The following is a 7598-nucleotide window of genomic DNA, read 5'->3' as shown; positions in this document are numbered from 1 at the left end:
ATTAATTACTGCAAGTACGGTTCGCTAGTATTATGAATTTAAGTGACTTAGATCCGGTTCACTAGTGTAGTAGAACACTTTTGTGAAAGTACTTTATATATAGAGATATCTAGAACTGGACCAGGTGTGATTTGTTAATACTTGTTTAAACATCATTTCATAGTATTAATCAAACACATCAAACGATGATCATATACATGATAATCTTAATCCTGAGGTTGCTATGAACGCCTATATATGCCATCTGATCCTTTGATTCATGCATTAAGGTTTGTCAGAATGATCAGGCTATGAACAATAGTTTTGGGGACTCAATGATATATATATGGCTGGGGACGTAGTTTAGCAGATATGGGATCTATACCTTCTTATAGACTGAATAATGGTTCCCTATTGGGTTGGTTTTTGGAACTGAAAAGGTTATGAGTGCTCACGTCGCAAACTTGTTGCGACACAACCCTCACTAGTAAAGTCAATGGTATTCTAGGAACAAGATATAGCTAAAAGGGTAAAACGATAATTTTATTCCCTTTTAATTGTGAACCATTAATAGAGAATTAACGTTGGATGTAATGATTATATCAATGGACACTTTATTCTTTAATAAAGTACTCATTAAATATATATGTATATAATTATCAAGAGTTCAATCTCATATTTATAGTGGAGTAATCATGAGATTAATAAATATGATTATTTAATCAAAGAGCTTTGTTTAATAATCTAATATTTATTGGAGCTTGATATTATAGGTCCATAGGTCCCCAAGGTGGCTCTATCAACACCATATCAAGGTAAGAGTTGATACAAGGGTAAAACTATAATTTGGGAATTTGAGAAGAATTTTATTCTTCGGGTCAAGTATACAATTATATGATAATTGAGGTTGAATAATTAATTATTAACTTTCCAAAATATACTTATTAATTTAAATATATAATATTCAAAATTCATATATATAAATAAATTAATTAATTTTTGAAATTAATTATTTGAGTGGGAGAAAATAAAATTCGTAAGTCAAAAATAGTTTTTGATTTATTGAATTTTAAAAGATGATGATAACGATGATCATCAATTTGAATTTTGAATTTAAAATTTAAATTTTGAAATATGGTTGTCATCTTTTCCTTAAAAAGATTAATACCTTATTTTATGGAAGATCGATTTAATTAAATAAATAAATAAAAGAAAAATGCAATATCCATAAAAGGGGAAATAGCAGTTCACGCATGACACACTCCCAAGATTGTGCCATGCGTGTACTGCTACACTGATATTGTATTAGTGCTGTTTTTATTTTATTTATTTAATTAATTAATAATTTAAAAATAGTTTTAATAAATTTGGTAAGTTAGATATTTACCTAAATCAATTGTAGAGTCCAAGAACTTTACTTAGCCAGTTAGATAATAGTAATAATAGTAATAATAGTAATTATAGTAGTATTTTTATGACTGTGGATTTTGGTTCAGAACCGGGATTTAATTAGACACTCGTAATAACACTTGTAAATTTTCTAAGTTTAACCTATAGTTTAAGAATATTAATTTTTACCTAAGGTTTGATTATTATGACTAATATTGATGATGATATTTATTATATTATAAGGTTTAGTTAGACCCAATAAGAAAGTAACACTTGTCATGTGTATGTTTATTGATAATTAAGTATTTTTGAGGAATAAGTTTATTAAGATTAAAATTTGAATATCCTAGGGTTGTCAGCAGCTTTGAAAACGTTAGAGGACTTAGTTAAGGCTCTTTACTCAATTCAAATTAAGCTGAAAATGTGCAATTTTGTGTTTAAATATTCAACGTATGCCAATATATCACAACTATAGGGGGCAATATATCGCAGTACGAGGATACGAAAAACACGTAACTTCGCACGATCACCTCGACGAGCCTCGGACATGCTGGCCCAGGCGATATATCGCCTACAAGGGGCGATATATCGGCTCCCTTACTATAATTTTGAATGTTTTTGAAAACGTTCTCATTTTAATCTTTAACCTCTTGATAAGTCCAGCATCTTTCTGACCTAGTCTTCAGCCTCTGCTGAACGATAATTCAAATGTTTTTCACTTAAAAAGTCATTATTTTATTCAAGTTAAATGAAGATCTTTTCATTCTTGAACTCTATAAATAGGACCTAGTACCCAGCCATCAATTCATTCATCAAGCTAAGTTCAGAGGCTGCAAGCTGCTAGGTTATTTTGAGAGTGTAAACACTTGGGTTGGGGATTATAAGCTTGATCATTATAAGCTTACAAAACACTTGGGAAGTAAGGTTTATAGCATATTTCGGTTCAAGGTTTAGATTGGTCATAGAAGCATTCAAGGTATTCCAAACTCTAGTTCATTTTGGTATTGTTTTCTTTAAGTTCTTATAGTTTTCTACTCAACACCCTAACTTTATTCTTTATTCTTGGATAGGAAATCTAAGATCTTGAACATAAGGTTTTTGGTAAGTATATTCTTGATGGTATAGTTCATCCATTCTTTTCATTCCTTTTTCTTCAGTATACTCACCCTTTCATTTATGGTTTTTAGGAGTGTTCCAAAGTCCCAAACCTGTTCTCATATCCCGGTACTTTTGGTAAGGAAAATAGGATAGGATATTATGTGTTATGCCATATGTTATCTTATGATTTATGTGTAATGTTAACTTATGATTTGTGTATTATGTATGTTTGTATACTTGGGCATATGACCTGTACAACTAACAAGCCCCAATAAATTTATGGGCATATGACTTGCTTAGCTAGCAAGCCCCACAAATCTAATGGGCATATGACTTGTTTAGTTTAAGGGACCCCAAGTAATAATGGCCATTATAGTATGTGTGACATATGTTTATGATATGTTTTATGTTGCATTATGAATTTTATGTATATGGTTTACATGTTAGGTTTTCCTTGCTGGGCATTAGGCTCACTCCTTTATGTTTATATGTGCAGGAAAATAACTTTGGTGGCGGGAAAGGTTCTTGGAAGCTTGGGGATGTGTATTGAGGCGGAATGGAATCGAAGGGCCGAGAGTTCGATTCGAGGATGAAGTCTCTTTAATTATGGTTTTATATGTATTTTCTGCACTTTATTATGTAATCCATTTTATTTACAATTATGTTATGTTTTTTCTTTTACAACCAATGGGATCCCATATCCTACTTTAAATTTTATGTAGTTTAACATTTGTTTTACAAGTTTTTAATGAAGTTATGATTATTTTACTTGTAAGTTTTATTAAAAATTAGTGTCTATGTATAGTAGTCATTAATGGTCCAAAGTCTAGAGTAGTTGGGTCATTACATCAATTCATATCATCATTATGATAATATAATTATATTGCTATTATTATTAGGAATAATAAGGTAATAGAATTATCTCTATATATATGATATAGAATAAAGAGAAGATAAGAAATACTGAGAGAATAAGATACATTTCAAAATAGGTTTCCGAATTTTTTGTCAAACAAAAAGTTTATATTCTTCTTCTTTATTCTAACCATTCTGAGACCATAATCCAAGTTCTCATGTGTTGAGAAATACTTGTGATTCCTAAAATTGCAAACCCATGTTCTCTATGTGCCCACACACTTCTTGAGATGTAGAGAACACTTTGGAAGATCGTGGTTTGAGTGCTCAAATCGTTGGATAGGAAGATCGATAAATATACAAAAAGACTCAAGGACACTTGATAGGCTTCAAGAGGTAAATGCTTATGTTCTTGAATATTCATATGTTTATGTGTTTATATGTTATATATAAATATAATGTATATTTATATATATGTTGCATGATTAATTATATTGCATGTTAATGTTTCTGTCTGTATGTTTTCATTGTCGTATAAACTGTTTATATGAATGATGAAATTTTTTGTTGTTCCACACAATGGGCCCACCACGCTTATTCCCCTGCGTGCATTGACTGTTTTTCCAACAATTGGTATCAGAGTCAGGTTATTAATCTGTAGTGCACCAAAATTTTTTTTAGATTATTAAAATTTTTGTGATTTATTTTATTTAAAGGTTAAGTGTGATGAATTGTTTTATTTAAGTGTTGTTATTTTTATTTGGATGATTATTTGTTTTATTTGATTGTTTATTATTTTATTTAATTGTTAGAATTGTTTGGTTAATTAATTTAATAAGTGAATAATTGTGTAACATGTTTATTTGTTACCTTTTAAATAAGTGTGACAATTGAGGTAATTATGTGAGATTTGGTTGAATGCACTTAGGTGCATGGTAGATAGTGATGCACCCTAGTGTTTTGGTGTGTGCTAGTGCATGGTAGCATGGTACACATGTGTAGATTTTCTACACACTTTATATTTCCTTATTTTAGATTTTATTTGAATTTATTTAAAAAAAAAAAGAGAAGAAAAGGGGAAATAGAGTCTTTGGGCGTGTGAACCTAGTGGGAAAAGAATTATTTCTTTTTAAGTAATAAAAATCAAAATTGAAGACACTAGCTATTTTGGAGTAGGAATGGGATCATCTTTATTCCTTATATTTGTTATTATGAAAGAAAATAAAAAGAAATTAAGAGAAAATAAAATGGAAAAAGGAAACTTACCATTTTGTGTTGGTGAGGCTTTATGAGAGAATAATGATAAAGGGGGAAGGAAAGAGGAGAAGAGCCATTTGCTCTTGTGGCTGTCGTGACCTAGAGAGAGAGAGAGAGAGAGTGGCGTGTAGAGAGAGAGGGAGAGGAAGAAAGAAAGAAAGAAAGAAGAAGAAGGTGAAGAGGAACCCATCTTAGAGTATGTTCTCTTGTTTTTCTTGTTTGTCTAATCTTCTTTTATTGATTATATGTATTGACTTGTTTATTTGTTGTGTGTGTTTGGGTTCTTTCTCCTCCTCATGGTGGTTTTCAAATAAAAACCCTAGGCTTGAACAAGGGTGTGAAGTTTGGGTGTTGATCTTATTGTGTTCTTGATTTTACAATCAAGAGAGGTAATGGTCTTTTCTTAGTCTATATATTGGTTTTGATGGGTTGTTTTTGAGGTTTTGATGATGATGCTAATGGTTGATTATGATAGGGTTGGTGATTATGAATTGTATATTTTGAGAGTATGAATTTTTTTAAAAGGGTTATGATGTTGATTTTTCTATGTATTAAGATTGGTGGTGATTTATGAATGCACTTATGGAGATTTCGGCCTAGGCATACCCAAGGATGTTCTTGATATTTTTGTGTGATGTTGTGTGATTTTCAATATATTAGATCCATGTTTTAGGACCTATGTAATATGGGTAAGTTGATAATTGGCAATCTTGATAATTGGATCCATGAAATTTTGATAGGATGCATGTTATATTGTGAATGAATAAATTATAAGATGCATGAAAATAATGATAGAAACATGTTAGGTTAATATAAGGCATATGTGAATATGGTGCTTATGAATTGATATATGTTATTGTTATTGTTAGTGTTTTGTTGGATTTCATGTGTAGATTCAATGGAATAGAAAAAAAATGGTTTTAAAAGATTTCATGTGAATATGTTAGTGATATTAGAATCATGCATATAATAAGAGTATGATGAGATTTTGGACATGTATGATTTTATGTAATTTTTGGGATAAAAGTTGAGTTTCATGAGGAATTAAGCTTGCTGTTTTTTTTTTTAAATAATTGGGAAAAAGTTGATAAAAAGATGAATTGCATGCATAAGTAATGTTCTTGGTGTTAGGTTAATTTATGAAATTAAAAAGGGGATTTTAAGTCCCATTAAAATGATATTTTACTCAATTATTTACCTACAGAATTTTTATTGAATTTTAGAAAATATGAGCTTTTTAAATTGATTATGGTGATTTTTAATGATAAAAATAGTTGCTGGAATTTTTGTAAGAAAATATAAAGTGAGTTTCACTAAAATGAATTGGATAAGTTTTTGGATTAAATTATTTTTCCAAAGTTATGGTAATATTGAAAAATGGTATTTTTAATGGTATAAATGCATATTTTGATAAGTTATGATTTTCCTTTATTTTGATTGAGAAAAATATTTAGATTCTATTTATTTGTGATTTTTAAAGAAAATAAATGGTGGCTGAAAGTTTGTTTTAAAAAGGTTAAAAATTATTATTTAAATTGTCACATATGGATTTTTGTTATATAAAACTAAGTCTTAAATAATTTAAATAAAAATATATTTTCCACACTTAAAAATATATTTTTCTCACCTCATTTATGTAACACAATGATAAAATTTATTTTTCTAAAGAAACATATTAAAAATAGGTATTTTAATTAAATCCAAGCTTTTTGGTAAATTCTTTGTAATTTGAGATTAATGAATGAAATTTGTCACATATTTTATTTTTAAGCTAAAATAGAATAATTTTATAGAATAAATAATGTTTTGAGAAATTTAATCAACTTAGAAATTTTAAGAAAAATAAAGCACGCAATATGTCTATTGATTTTAAAACAATAAAAGTAAGAAATGTAGAATTATCGTTTTTGAAAACGTCTTTATTACGCAATGTTCCCACGTATGCATGTTACATGCAAATCCACTTTTACGTCCAAAATTATGTTTAATATTCAACTATGTGGTTGTTATAAAACGATCATGCATGTAAAATGGGTAAAACGAGCATTATTCTTTTTGGCGATAATTGCATGTTTAGTGTAACTGTTATCATGAGTGCATGGCCCATGCACACATGAGTTGTATGGAAGGGCAAAATAGTAATTTTATGAACCTAAGAAATGTTATTTTGATTATGATATAGGCTCGTTGAAAGATTGTGAAATTCTTAGCTTGGACCTGAGGTAAGGAAGTTAGATAGATTCTATGATTTTATGCTATGAATGGTAAGACTGTTGTATGAATGAATTGTTATGAATTATGAATGCCATAACGTGACCATATGTTGAATGTGATATGTGTATGGATGTTAGATACATCAAACCAGATTACGATGTTAGATACATCAAACAGATTACGATGTCAGATACATCGAACGAGTTACTAAGGACATTGAGACGTAACTCCTAGGGGGGACGCGCTGAGGTTATTCAAGGACCAGTGATCTCCTGTTTACCTCATAGGGTGACATGGACAACTAGCGTTCCATGCTCATCATGTATGCTGTATGTTTGTGATATGATGATATGTCACGATTATGTTATGATATGATGATATGTTACGATTATGTTATGATATGATGATATGTTACGATTATATTATGATATGATGATATGTTACGATTACGTTATGATATACCATGATGTTTTAGATGAACGTTAGTGTTTGTATTTGTTGTATTCTTACTTGCTTATTTGTTTGTACTTCCTTACTGGGCTTTTAGCTCACCCCCTTACTTTCCTTCCAGGTAGCAAATAGGATTTCTCTATGGCACGCGTGGTGACGTGAGGAGTTCTTTCATCATGGGGTGTATGGCGTGGGGTAATCCTATGGACGGAAAAACGATCAACGTAGAACGCCATTTTAAATTATGTTTTGGTTTTTAAGAGACTTTCCTAAATTATCAGTGGGACTCAGTTATTTAAATTTTTGGTTTCTTTGAACTTTGCATAAAAACCTATGTTTTATTTTAAAACTTGTGG

The 7598-nt window shown here is 29.8% G+C and overlaps 1 long non-coding RNA gene across 1 annotated transcript; it reads left to right on the top strand.

Annotated features, from left to right (window-relative positions):
* Window positions 1-4690: 4690 nt before the first annotated feature.
* Window positions 4691-6885, top strand: LOC133816576 (uncharacterized). The gene is made up of 3 exons (XR_009885342.1): window positions 4691-4774; window positions 4902-4967; window positions 6761-6885. It is a non-coding gene; the product is annotated as an uncharacterized LOC133816576 (long non-coding RNA).
* Window positions 6886-7598: the final 713 nt, after the last annotated feature.

The sequence above is a fragment of the Humulus lupulus genome, chromosome 2 (genome assembly GCF_963169125.1).
Source record: "Humulus lupulus chromosome 2, drHumLupu1.1, whole genome shotgun sequence".
In the NCBI taxonomy this organism is placed as follows: domain Eukaryota; kingdom Viridiplantae; phylum Streptophyta; class Magnoliopsida; order Rosales; family Cannabaceae; genus Humulus; species Humulus lupulus.
Note: the sequence above shows the minus strand (reverse complement) of the source record. Positions and strands in the feature narration are given on the sequence as shown.